Genomic DNA, 13,318 nt, shown 5'->3' with positions numbered 1-13,318 from the left:
CAAATATCGCATTTAATTTGCAAGCATGAATATTCGCAAACCCATCTGAGACAGGACAAATACGCCTCTTTTTTTCACGTTAGTTTGAGCAAAATATTCTTATTTTTAAACGGACAAACATTTGAAGCAAATATAAGGTAAAGAATAATCCTTTGTTTTTTTTAAAGAGAAAACAAGCGAAATGAAATCTTCCATGGATTTTCATGCTTTGGCGGAAATTTTATATGGAAAACCCGCAAAGATGAAAATGTTTGCCGGTTTGCTAATATTTACACAAATTCATCTCACTCTTTGTGAACCGAACTTGGACACATTCACCCATCTCTACTTGTTAGATATTTGGTAAACTCAAACTCTTGCTTTGGGTTCTCTTTGTGTGCGATTAGGGAGACATAACAGCAGTTTCAATGACGTGAAAGAAAGAGGAGACAAGATATTTTCAGTTGTTGATGAGCATTCAGTTGAAAAGTATAAAGAGTATAATCCAAAAATATGAGGAATAACCACTGTGTCTCAGAGACAGTGCAGAGATGGTACTGAGGATCCGCTGACCCTTCCAAATAACTTCTAAATCATTTTAGCTCCATTCCATTGTATTACACCATCAAAATTTGAATAATGTTTAAAGGGACAGTTCCACTGTATGAGTGAAAACAAAACAGGCTTTGGACGTACAAAAAAAAAAAGCAACTAAGAAAAGACTTATTGATACTGGTGCTCTGCGCTAAAGGGAAGCACTCTGAGATCATTTTTAAAATAGATTACATTTGTGAGAGTTATACCTTTAAGCCTGGGGAGCGCAGTCTTTTTCCCCTGCGCCCCCCTGCCGGCTGTCCTCCCCGTCCGCGTGCCCCTCCCTTACCTTGGTTCCTGGCGTCTGGGCATCATGACATCACCGTGCCATAGTAATGTATGTATGTATGTATGTATGTCTTTATTTGTATAGCGCCATAAAATGTACATAGCGCTTCACAGTAGTAATACATGTCATATAAATAACAAATATAAATAACAGATCATGGGAATAAGTGCTTCAGACATACTGTAAAAGTTACATTAAGGAAGGAGTCCCTGCTCCGAGGAGCTTACAATCTAATTGGTAGGTAGGGAGAACGTACAGAGACAGTAGGAGGGAATACTAGTAAGTGCGTCTGCAGGGGGCCAAGCTTTGTGTCATGTGTCCATGATTATCCAGTGCTACTCATATGCTTCTTTAAGCAGATGTGTCTTAAGGTGGGTCTTAAAGGTGGATAGCGAGGGGGCTAGTCGGGTATTGAGGGGAAGGGCATTCCAGAGGTGTGGGGCAGAAAGTGAGAAAGGTTTAAGGCGGGAGAGAGCTTTAGATACAAAGGGGGTAGAAAGAAGACATCCCTGAGAAGAACGCAAGAGTCGTGATGGTGCATAGCGAGAAATTAGGGCTGAGATGTAATGAGGGGCAGAAGAATGTAAAGCTTTAAAAGTGAGCAGTAGAATTGAGTGTGAGATACGCGATTTAATCGGAAGCCAGGAGAGGGATTTCAGCAGGGGAGACGCTGAGACAGATTTAGGAAAGAGTAGAGTGATTCTGGCAGCAGTGTTTAGGATAGATTGTAGGGGAGACAGGTGAGAGGTAGGAAGGCCGGACAGCAGGAGGTTGCAGTAATCGAGACGTGAGAGAATGAGGGCCTGAGTCAGAGTTTTGGCAGTTGAGTAACAGAGGAAAGGGCGTATCTTTGTGATATTGCGGAGGAAAAAGCGACAAGTTTTAGAAACGTTTTGAATATGAGAGGAGAATGAGAGAGAGGAATCAAGTGTGACCCCTAGGCAGCGTGCTTGGGCTACTGGGTGAATGATCGTATTTCCAATAGCAATGTGGAAGGATGTAGTAGGGCCAGGTTTGGGAGGTAGTATAAGGAGCTCTGTTTTTGCCATGTTAAGTTTCAGTAATAACATTAATAACTAAATTAAATGTGCAAGTAAGTTTTTTTGTTGATAATATAGTACTTTATTTGGTGAATTCATGTCAGAATCCAAAGAAATATGTGCACATTTCACAAACGAGGTAAAGAAATCAGTTCATTAATATCGGATCACTAGAACACCAAATACCTTGATTTTAAACATATGTAATCTTGTATTCCATGGACACCATCATGTAATGATCAACTTTAAAAGCTTTATGGGGAAAAAACATAATTTGATGAAGAAAATACTTAATTTGTTAGTCTGGTCTGTTTTAAATGTGGCTATTGACAGTTAAAGTTTCCTACAGTAAAAATGTATGTTACCTGTGTCAGGATTCTTATCTGATCCCTTTCCAAAATGTTGCTTATCTAATATGTTTGATGTTAGTCTGTTAACACGTGTAATTTACTTGTTAGTCATATGTTAGGTTTTATTGAGCAAACTAGCACTAATTCATATCAGCTGATATATGTTTTTTTTATATATAAAATAATTTATCAGAAAACAAAACATTGAGAGTTACCACATTTCCAAGTATTTTCCTGGGCACAGAGTAATGGTGACAAAACATGGTTACATTAAATGAACAGAGGTTATACATTCAATTTACAGCCATTTCAGGACAGTTAGAGGTCACATATGATTATGGGTGTATGTAATACTTACAGACGGGATTAAAATGTGTGACAGCTGAAGTCTTCAAATCAACCGCAGGCGGTTTTCAAAGCCTCTGGTAGGTTATTCCAGTCATGAGGTTCATAGTAAGAGAAGGAGTAGTGACCAGATTCCTTGTTGAAGCTTGAGGCTGTGAACAGTCTTTTAGAGTCAGATCTAAGATAAGTGCTGCATATACTAGAAGCGAGGAGTTTGTTCAGATAGGCAGGTAGCTTGGCTAGAAAGTATTTGAAGGCAAGACATGAAAAAGTTACTTTGCATCTGGACTCAAGGGATAGCCAATCTAGATCTTGGAGCATTTTTTAGTGATCTGTGTTGTAGTTATATTGTAGAACAAAGCGACATATTGAGTTGTAGAGGGCGCATAAGGTGAGTTTGGGGTGCCCTACAATATACTGTCTCCATGGTCTATAATTGTTATTAGCATCTCCTATGCGATGAGCTTTCTGACCAGCAGGCTAAGGCTGCACTTATAGCATTGGCTACGGCAACGTAACCGCATGACATCACATGTCGCCATAGCGATTGTTGCAATAGCTGCTGCAGACTAACAGAGGGTGAAAGGGGGGCGTGGCCTGTGACATCACGCAAGCGGTTTGCCCACATTGCCTGAACCACTCACATGATGCTGACATCACGCTGCCGTCACTGGCTAAAGTAAAAATGATTTGACTACAGCGATTTTGGTCGCTGTGTCACTACGTAGCTTGGTCGCTGTCGCGCCCACTATGGGCACCCGCGACGGACTTCAAGTACATGTGACGGCGCTGCGCTCTATTGCTGTAGCCTGTACTATATATGCAGCCTTAGGGAGGATTCCTACAACGTATACCTAGTTTGGCATAGGTTTTATATGTCAGAGTATCAATATGCAACCTGAATGTTAAATGGGAGTAAATCCAAATTTCCAGATATTTAAAACTAGTGACAGGGGTGAGGATGGTTTTAGAGTTGGTTTTGATCTGTAGCTCTGTCATTGGTAACTTTAGAAATTTAGTTTAAGTCTCAAATTCCATCGTTACAGTTTTGTCTGTATTCAGTGGCGTATTTCCCATTAGGTCTGATAGGCCTGGGCCTAGGGCGGAAAAATATGGGGGCTTCAGCGCTTGCCGGCCACACATACACAATTGGCAATTGCAAGCCGCCAATATGCGATCAATGCTTCCCACCCGCTAGTGCACATGCGTGGCCGGCAAGCACCAATCACACATGCGCGGCCGGCAACATGATGTCACACGGCCAGCAATGTGACAGCACAGCATTAAATTACGCTGGAGGAGAAGGGCGGCACCAAGTAAGTGCCTAAGAGCACTGTATTTCTAAATCTGCCACTGACTGTATTAAAAAACAATTTGTTTTGGGAAATCCAGTATTCAAGTCTTGAAAAATGAGATTGAAGTACTCCATACCGCTTGCATCCCTAACCAACTCTATTTTGTCTTCAGGCTATATCCCACAGACCTGGAAAACCACCAGAGTTCTCCCTATCTACAAAAGTTGGGAGAAAATCATTGTCTCCAACGACAAACCAATCTCTCTCTTCTCCCATGACTATCCAAATTCATGGAAAACATATGCCCGATCCCAATTAAGTAATTTCTATACCAAGATAAATTTCTTTAGCCAACTCCAATCTTTTTTTCACCCTAACCACTCCACGGTAACTACCCTCGTAAAAGTTTACAATGAGATCCAGTGTGGAATAGGACTGGGGCAATTTACTGGTAGAATATTCCCAGATTATGCAAAGCTTTGTGAGACTGTTGATAATGTTATCTTGTTAAACAGGCTCCGGTATCCTGGAACATGCTTTTAAATCGTTTCTCTCCTAGTTATCAGGTAGATCCCAATTTGTGTCTTTTTCGGGCTCTACCTCCTTGGATCTCACCTGTGGGGTCCCGCAAGGGTCTGTTCTGGGGCCCTTACTCTTTTCAGTTTTCATAAATTATCTACCTACAGCTTGTAAGGCAACTTCAATGCACATGTATGTGGATGACACAATCTTATACAGTATGCACATAGCCCTAGCGTCTCCGACCTTGGACGCGTACTTCAATCTGATTTTTCAAGGCTTGACTACTGGATTTCCCAAAACAAACTGTTTTTAAACACTGATAAAACTGTAACAATGGTACTTGGGACTAAGGCTGCGCTTATAGTGCCGGCGATGCGACCATCACGTCAAAACAAATGCATTGTCGCTGTCGCGTGCGCTTATTGTGCATGCGACGGTGACACAGCGACAGTGCTACCAAAAGTCTGGTAGTCACTGTTATTTTATTTTTTCGGCGACGGTCTCCCTTTGTGGCCAATCAGGAGCTTCTCCGTGCCTCTGCCCTCCCCCATTTCTGACGTCACTGGCCTTTTAGCCAGCAACGTCGCCTAAACTTAAAATATAACTTTCACAATGGCGACGGGTGACGTCATCGGTTGCGTCACCGTCGTCAGCACTATAAGCATGGCCTAAGGCTATATTTTGAAATCTATCAATGACAGAGCTTCAGACCAGAACCAACTCTAACACCATTGTAGCGGTGACCAGCAGTCACTAGTTTAAAAATATCTGGGCATTTGGCTTGACTCCCATTTAACATTTAGTTAGTTTGAATATTGGCACTCTGATATCCAAAACCTATGCCAAACTGGTTATACTTTATAGAAACAAATCCTCCGTAAGCCCACTGGACAGAAAGAGCATCACAAAGCAGATGCTAATGCCAATTATAGAGTATGGGGATAAAGTATATGGTACAGCACCCCAAATTCACCTTAGAAAACTAGACACCCTCTACAACTCGATATGCTGCTTTGTCCTCCAATGTAACTACACCACACCACTTTAAAATGCTCCAAAAACTAGATTGGCTATCCACTTTCCAGGCCCAAAGTGCATTTTTCCTGAGTTGCCTTTAAATACATTCTGGGCAAGCTATCTAGCTATCTGAACAAGCCCATCACCCCTACCACACGCAGAACTCATCTCCTTAGATCTGACTCCAAAAGACTGTTCACGGTCCCAAGATTCAATAAGGAATATGGTCATTCCTCCGTCTCTTACTGTGCCCCTCCCAACTGGAACAACCTTCCAGAAACTCTCAAAACCTCCTCCAGTTTAAGTTATTTCAAGACCTCAGCTGTCTCACATTCAAATCTTTCTGTATCTGTTACATTTTTCCATAACATATGTTGTCTCTACCTGTTCATGAAATGTCTGTAAATATAATGTGTAACAATGTATTGTCATTAAAAGTCTATGCCCTGGACATACTTAAAAATGTGAGGTAACTCTCAATGTATTATTTCCTGGTAAAATAAATTACAAAACTTACTTACTGTAGCTACATTATACAGGCTGACTTTAAATTTCATAAGTAAGTGTAGCCCTCGGTAGTTTGGGGGCTATAGATCTGTCCTCCTGGCAGTAATACCTGGTAAGGGCAGGTTGCCTGGAGTAATCATGGGTTTTCCCCACACGCAGTGCAGTGAGTCAGTGAAGGTAGTGTCATCAGGCCTTGTGTCCAATTAGAGACACAGGGGTGGTGCTTACTGCAGCTACTTACTGCATAGCACTTCCTGACTTAGTCAGTCTATCCCTACCGTGAGAGGGGCAAGGTTACCCGTACCAAGCTGTCAGGGCTCTGGCAGGTTTGAGACCCTCCCTTCCGGGGAGTGTGGGGTTAACCTATACCTCCTATTCCACCAGGGAATAGGGGAAGAGCAAGAACCACTTTTGGTGCCCTTGGCTGGGAGTGCGTTCAGGGACATCCTGAGGGTGAAGATCCTTCAACTGCTGTGATTGTGGCTGCTGAAGAAGGAACTCAAAAAAAGCATCCTAACCTTTTATAAAATACCTCCTGCCTGAGACTGCAGTATATTGGGAGGAGGAGGGTGAGTTCTTTTGCATATACTTCACCCCATACAGCTGGGGGCTGCACAAGATGGAGGCGCTGCACCTGTGAGTAGAATTTGGGCAAGACCACAGAAGCCTGTCCTGTTATTCCCCTTTACCATAATGCGGGAGAACCAGGCCCCCCCCGTTACCAGCAGGTATGCACCACACTTTGAGATGTAACCAGAGTAGTATTTCTCCTAGGAGACCCTATGTGAGATTGGGTGGGGGAAACAGGGTTACATAGGGAAGAATACAATTTCTGTTATATGCCGTACAGTAAATAGAAAAATTACTTGTGAGCACATTCACATCTCAAACAGGTCTGCAACCCTGTTTTTCACCATTATCTCTTAGCATACAGTATTTCCACTGCAGCCAGGGATTCTGGGAAATTACATGCAAATGAGCACACAGTGTCACCTTTTGCTTCATGTCCATTTTAATATGGAGCCCTATAAGCTTGTGCCTGCCGTATTACACAGTTTTCCAGAATAGCTAGTAAAACCTACTGACAGACAGCTGTTTCGACTTCTTGGGTTTCATCACTGTGAGATGGTTATACTGGTTTTGCAATGTGAAGCTGGAATAAGTTTCAACCACACATTATATCTGTTATATGCTCAAATTAATGATTGTGATTCAGATCACATCCTACATTGTAATCATATCACTATAAGATGTTATAGCTTTATTTTAAAAATGGCTCTTTTATGGAGGAAACATAAGTCTTTTTTAATGCATGCAGATCATGAATTATGTCTTCTGAAATGGCCAGGCAGGTTCTTCTGCCTCAAACTAGATAGCAAGACATTGCAACTGACTAAGCCATACACTGATAAAATAGAGTTAATCATTTGCCAAAATACAGCTGGCAAAATGTCTGATGAAAACTTATATCTGAGAACCTAATATGACTCTATACCAAATGTCATTTTTCAGTTTTACAAACGTTCCAATATTTCAACCTTTATCTACAACGGTTCATGTTTCCCTGTGGAAATACCTCAGAAAGCAAGAGAAAAATCTAGTTTTTGTATGTTTTTGACAAGATACAGCTCAACCCCATTATAACGCGGTCCGTTACAACGCGAATCCACCTGACGCAAAGCAAGCGTGGCTCCCAATTTTTGTATGTATGAATACTTTACAACACGATTATTGGTATCTTAAATACTTTATTGTACAATGCGTTCAACTGTACATTATTTATAACGCAATGTAATTTTTTGGACCCCAAACACAGCGTTATAAAGGGTTTGAGCTATACTTCCTTAAAATGCTATTTGAGTCAATATTACTCACCAAGCACCCTGAACAGGTTGTTAACTGAACAGTTGTTAACTTCTTTACCACTTGAATATTTACTTGAAGAAAAAGAAGGCAATTGAAATTTCTCTGCATACGAGACCACTCAATTTGTTGTTTAGTTGCGGAGTAATCTCTATTTGTCAAGGTATGCATTCAGGTCCCCAAATTTGTGATAACAAAACAAACAAAAAAAAGCACAGTATAATTCATTTTAAAATATTCTCTTCATTGAAGAAATACTACATTATTTTTATGTAACATAATGTTTTGGCATTTGTTGTAGACAATTTTTTTTATTGTGGGCAGAAGTGTGTACAAAATATTTCGAATGTAAATTGAATAATTAAGGAAGATATAAATGTATACATATAAATATATAAAAATATATATATATTTTAAAAATATTTGTAGAGAATTTTATAGCTTTGGTGTGCATGAATATACTCTCGGGCCCCTGTGAATGCTTGCATGTATATGTGAGTATCATTGCAACAAGGTCTTTATTAAGTACTGTACTGTATATGCAGGGTTTTGTTGTTCATGGGAATGAAATTAAGAACAATGATCAGTAAGACCAAAGTGGTTATGAAGAGTAAAAAAGTCTTACATTTGACAAAAATTTAATTCTAGTGCCTCCAGCACTAATTAAGCATATTCTGTTTCCTCGAGCATGTATCCAGTACAATCTGTCATGGATTGCTAATGTAAAAAGCCCGGATAAATAAAATAAAAGGATTAACATTTAAAAGAAATGTCTGAAGAAGCCGATTGGTTATTCAGAAACGTGCATCGGGTCAAAGGTGAACAGTACCTTGCAGAAATACCTTGGCTTTTAAATTCTATGTTCACTTGGGTGTCGGGCTATTATATCTGTTCGCTGTCACAGTATTGCAATATACTGTGACGCGTGATGTGCCAAGGAAGTCTGCCACGAGGCAGGGAGAGATACGGTCAGGGAAAATACTGCTTAGATCTGCGCTCGAGACTCACGGGGGTCGAGATAAGAGGTATATATAGTTTAAACTACTCTCAGTACTTGGGCTTTCTGTGTCCTCCTATCCCAACTACAAGAGTCCTCACACTTTACAGGCTATGCGGAGCCATCCTGGCTAGACTTCAAATAGCAGCAATCAGATCTCTTTTCCCCTTGCCTCATACCCCAACATTCTGTACAAATTCCTACCTATTTTAAACACTAGGACTACACAGATGCCTTATCACTAAGGGGATACAGGATTTGGGATATCAGGAGAAATAATGATAGGATATTAACTACAGATACACCTATCCCCCCCCCCCCCTTCCCACCTACTCTCTGTACTCACCAATAGGTCACTCTGAATCACCCCCTGTGGGATTCTCTACTAGCTATAGACCCTGGAAGAGGCCATTCATCAGAGGTGGGAAATATATATATATATATATCTCCGCAGATGCACAGTACCTTGCAGAGCAGATATACCTTGACTTTTAAGTTATATACAGGGCTCAACATATGCACTTGCCCAATCGCCACGGGTGAGTGCATTTTGACTGCTGTTGAGTGCGTACCTGCGGCAGCGTCTCCCGGCCTTCCCCATGTTCCTCTTCAATTTGATTTCCTCCCCCCCTGCAGCTCCAGTTAAAATGGCCATGTGGCGTCATATGTCAATTTGCAAGGGAGAAGACAGAGAAGGCTGAACCATGCCATTGTACCCCGCAGCCGGTAAGAGTCATGAAAAGGGGGGTGGGGGTGGGGTGGGGGGCGAGTGGGTTTTTCCCCAATTTGTTGGGCCCTGTGTGTATATATATATATATAACAAAACACATAAACAAACAGTAGCGCTTAATAATTAACGTGCTTAAATCAATAAAGATTAAGTGAATACTTCATTATAATAATAGTGATATATAAACTAGTGCTATTAATAGCTAATAGTGTTATTACTATTTATAAAAAAAATAGTGTTCATAAATCATAAAAAAGTCACTCAAAAATTCACACAGGTGTAGTCCATCAGGTACACTGAGGATATGTATAAACTTAGGATGGTGTCCAGACCCCAAATATCTAATGGCTCATGCAGCTCCTTTGATGTGGTATAGCCACCCACAGAATACCTACAGAAACAAAACAAAGAGAAGCACAGGCACCACAGTGGTAGTGACAAAACTAGTTGGGACAAGGAGGTGACGTCAGCGCGCACGACGGTGAGAGGAGGTGCCTTTTGCCTGTGTGGAGCTCTGTTATTCACGCTGCACACGCGGCTAGCAGCCGGAACCTCCATTGACTGGAGGACTGAAAACTGCATGCGGATTATCAGGCTGATCTATACAGCACAGCGGTTGTGTGTCAGGAGCTCCAACGGCTGTAATCTACTCAGGCAGAGGAGACCCCTCCTACCCAGCTGACGAACCCCTTAGAGATTATTCTCTCACATGCTTATTGTTTTTTAAAATCTTGTAAGCGCAATTCCTATGGACCGCGTGTCTTATTAAATGGACTCTATTTTTTATACAGTATAACACTATGGTGCCTGCGCTTCTCTTTGTTTTTTGTTTTAATTATATATATATATATATATATATATATATATATATATATATATATATATATATATACACACACTTTGCTACAATGTGAATGTAGAATGAATATATGGGATTTACCATGTTTCTGTAGCTAATATCTTTGCAGTTTTTTACGATTCTTATGAATTATTCATGCCCTATCTCCCCTATTTTATCCCTTTACTTCTACTATTAGGTTTAGAATGTAGATTGCTTTATCTGTGTTAGGCTGCGCTTATATGTGCCGGTAATGCAGCGTCGCTGCAAAACAAATGTATTGCCACCGTTGCATGTGCGACGGTTTGGTCGCGATCGCTGGAAGTCAAGTCAATTTGATTTTCCAGCGACCGCAGTGTGACATCGCCAGCACTATAAGCGCAGCCTTACACTGGTATCCTCTGCAATTGTGTATGTCTGTAAAGTATACGTATACTGGATGTGTTTGAAAGATCTCAATTAACTGTCTGTTATTATTCTGATGTAGTTTCTTCAAAGTTTCATCATAAATATATACATACAGTATGTTGCTTTTTATCACACTAACATTTCAGCAGTGATGCTGATATAGTCATGTAAATTACTGTTTAGCTCATTTATACTGTGGGACTCTTTTGATTTAAAAAAAATTCCCATCATTTTATCTAGTATTGTCTCTAACTGATAGGGACATGTTCTACAACATAGATTGACTGACTTAGCCTTTACGTAACATAACTACAACTTTAGTATGGTTAAATTATATTATCTTGTGACATTTACAACTGTTATGCCAAATACAGGCTGCCAGGGATGTTTAATAAACATATAGGGGCCGATGCAGTAACTTGCGATATGTGTGTGTCGGCAGCGCGCTTAAATCTCCTGTGTTTGGCGGGAATTTGCCGCTAAATGCAGTAAATAGAGATTGTGAGATACAATGGTGAGTTGCACATGTTGCGAGTTCCTGCAGTCAGTGGCGGATGACGGCATGTATCCGTATTTCACTTGAATGTGGTGTCAACCTCTGCACATAAATAAAAAAAACCTCCTTCTTGCTTAAAGCTTTCAGTTACTCACAGTAGTGACTGTCTTGCTGTTACTGACATTAGCAAACCTTTTACTGCTGTCCCTAATTAGATACTTTTGGAAACATACCTGGTGCAGTGCTACAGTTGTGTCTTCTGTTCTTTGACACGTGAAGAGGTGATACATGTGTGCATGTGTCTTGTGACATTTCATGTACATTTGTGTCTGTGTGTTGGACTCTGTTGCAAAGCTAACATTTCAGTGAGTTGCTGTGTGTACTGTAACCCGTGCATGCAGCAAGTGGGGAATCACTTCATGCATCTGTATTGAAGAAGAATTTGGCGGCAACTTTTGAACATGAAAAAATCACCTCATGATAGTTTGACCTTACATTCTGTTACTCACAGCAGTGTGTTTCTTGCTGCTAGTGACATTAGCAAGGCTTTCACAGCGCTGTCCCTCAATAGATAGTTTTAGGAACATACCTGCTTCTTGTCATTCACAAGACAGATACCTTTGGCTAACATTGATAATGTATTTTATTATAAACAACACATGTAACAGGTTCTGAATGACATGTAATACAATTGAAGCTGCGCTGCCCAACAGTACAATGACACAACAATGTCACTAGCAGCTGAAATTTTCGGCTCTCGCCTGCTTGTTGGTGCCGCAGCTTTTTGGCGCTTTTCTCGCAAGGAGTTTCTCCCGCGCACCCCCGAGATCTTACTCGGCATCTACTGCATTCTGCGTGCTGCTTAATATGGCGAAATAGCCATTCTCGCCACCCCGCCAGCGCTTGATTTCCGGCAACAATTGCATATGCCGTTTTTCAGGTAACTCGCACACATACCGCCATCAACTGCATACTACATGCCAATCTCGCAATAAAACAGCCAAATTCAGCCTTCTCGCAAGTTACTGCATCGGCCCCATAGTGTCTTTTTGTATGGTAACTCACAATTAGTAATAGCCCTCTCTTGATTAGATCCTACCCTGAATCAGCTGCTCTTCCCCCTCCCCACTTATTGGTGTAATTTCAAGGAGGAACAGGTTTAAATACCTGGATGAGCCCTCCTCTCTTTAAGCCCCCAGAAGAAGCATTGTACTAAATTAAACGAACGTTGGGGCGGCTCTGTCTTTATGTCATCTGAGGCACCCCCTCATGCCTGCTGTTTCCACTGAAGTTTGGGGACTTGCATGAAACTAATCCCCCACTGCTTTCTGCTGCTGCACTATTGAAGGGAGAAATGTTACTGTGCTCCATCAGTGTTTGGTTTACCTCCAGGACCTGGTGGATGTGTATGTTGCTGCAGTCAGATGAATGATTTATCATAGATCACCACTACACAGGATCTGGATGAGTACTTATTTAATCTGTGTACACAGTGTGGACACCAATGGACTGCTTTGTGGTATAATACTTAACTGTCCACAGGGCTCAGTCCACAGGTATTCATTCCTGGACTGCTGTCTCTTCTCCATTTTCCTGAATTATTATCTTTTGGATGCAATTCAGTAACAGTGATTTTGTTCCTTATTGACATGGACAATTACCCCTTTTATATATCTATTTCTTTATATTAGTACATTGGTGCTGTGTATTGTGTACTGTAGATAAGGTAGTGTGATAAAGTGTTTGAGGCCATGGAAGGGTGACAAGGCACAGCATGGAGGGGGATGCTGGGGGGGGGGGGAGGGGGGAGAAGGTGTGGATAAGAAGTGTTTATAATATGGACAGATGGTGAAGGAAACCTAAAACAATCCCACGAGTCCCTGAACTTATTCCATCTATCAATTAAACTCAAAATTGATTATTCGGCAAACCTACAAACCTAGTAGTAAACTTTCTAGATACAACAGTAACACTGAAAAATGGCAAACTACACACATCTGTATACAAGAAACCAACAGACAGATGCAGTTACCGCCACAACTCCAGCT

At 41.1% G+C, this 13,318-nt stretch overlaps 1 long non-coding RNA gene across 7 annotated transcripts in view; it reads left to right on the top strand.

The window, feature by feature from the left end:
* LOC142490470 (uncharacterized) overlaps positions 1-13,318 on the top strand; it is a 302,578-nt gene that overhangs the window by 273,108 nt on the left and 16,152 nt on the right. For 6 of the 7 annotated variants that reach the window (XR_012800077.1, XR_012800073.1, XR_012800078.1 and 3 more), the window contains one exon: positions 9,435-9,524. The exons of the other annotated variant lie outside the window; for it this stretch is intronic. This is a non-coding gene — a long non-coding RNA (uncharacterized LOC142490470). The remainder of the gene's footprint in view (positions 1-9,434; positions 9,525-13,318) is intronic. 7 annotated transcript variants of the gene reach the window in all.

The sequence above is a fragment of the Ascaphus truei genome, chromosome 1, assembly GCF_040206685.1.
Source record: "Ascaphus truei isolate aAscTru1 chromosome 1, aAscTru1.hap1, whole genome shotgun sequence".
Taxonomy (NCBI): Eukaryota; Metazoa; Chordata; class Amphibia; order Anura; family Ascaphidae; genus Ascaphus; species Ascaphus truei.
This window is presented reverse-complemented; position numbering and strand designations above follow the sequence as displayed.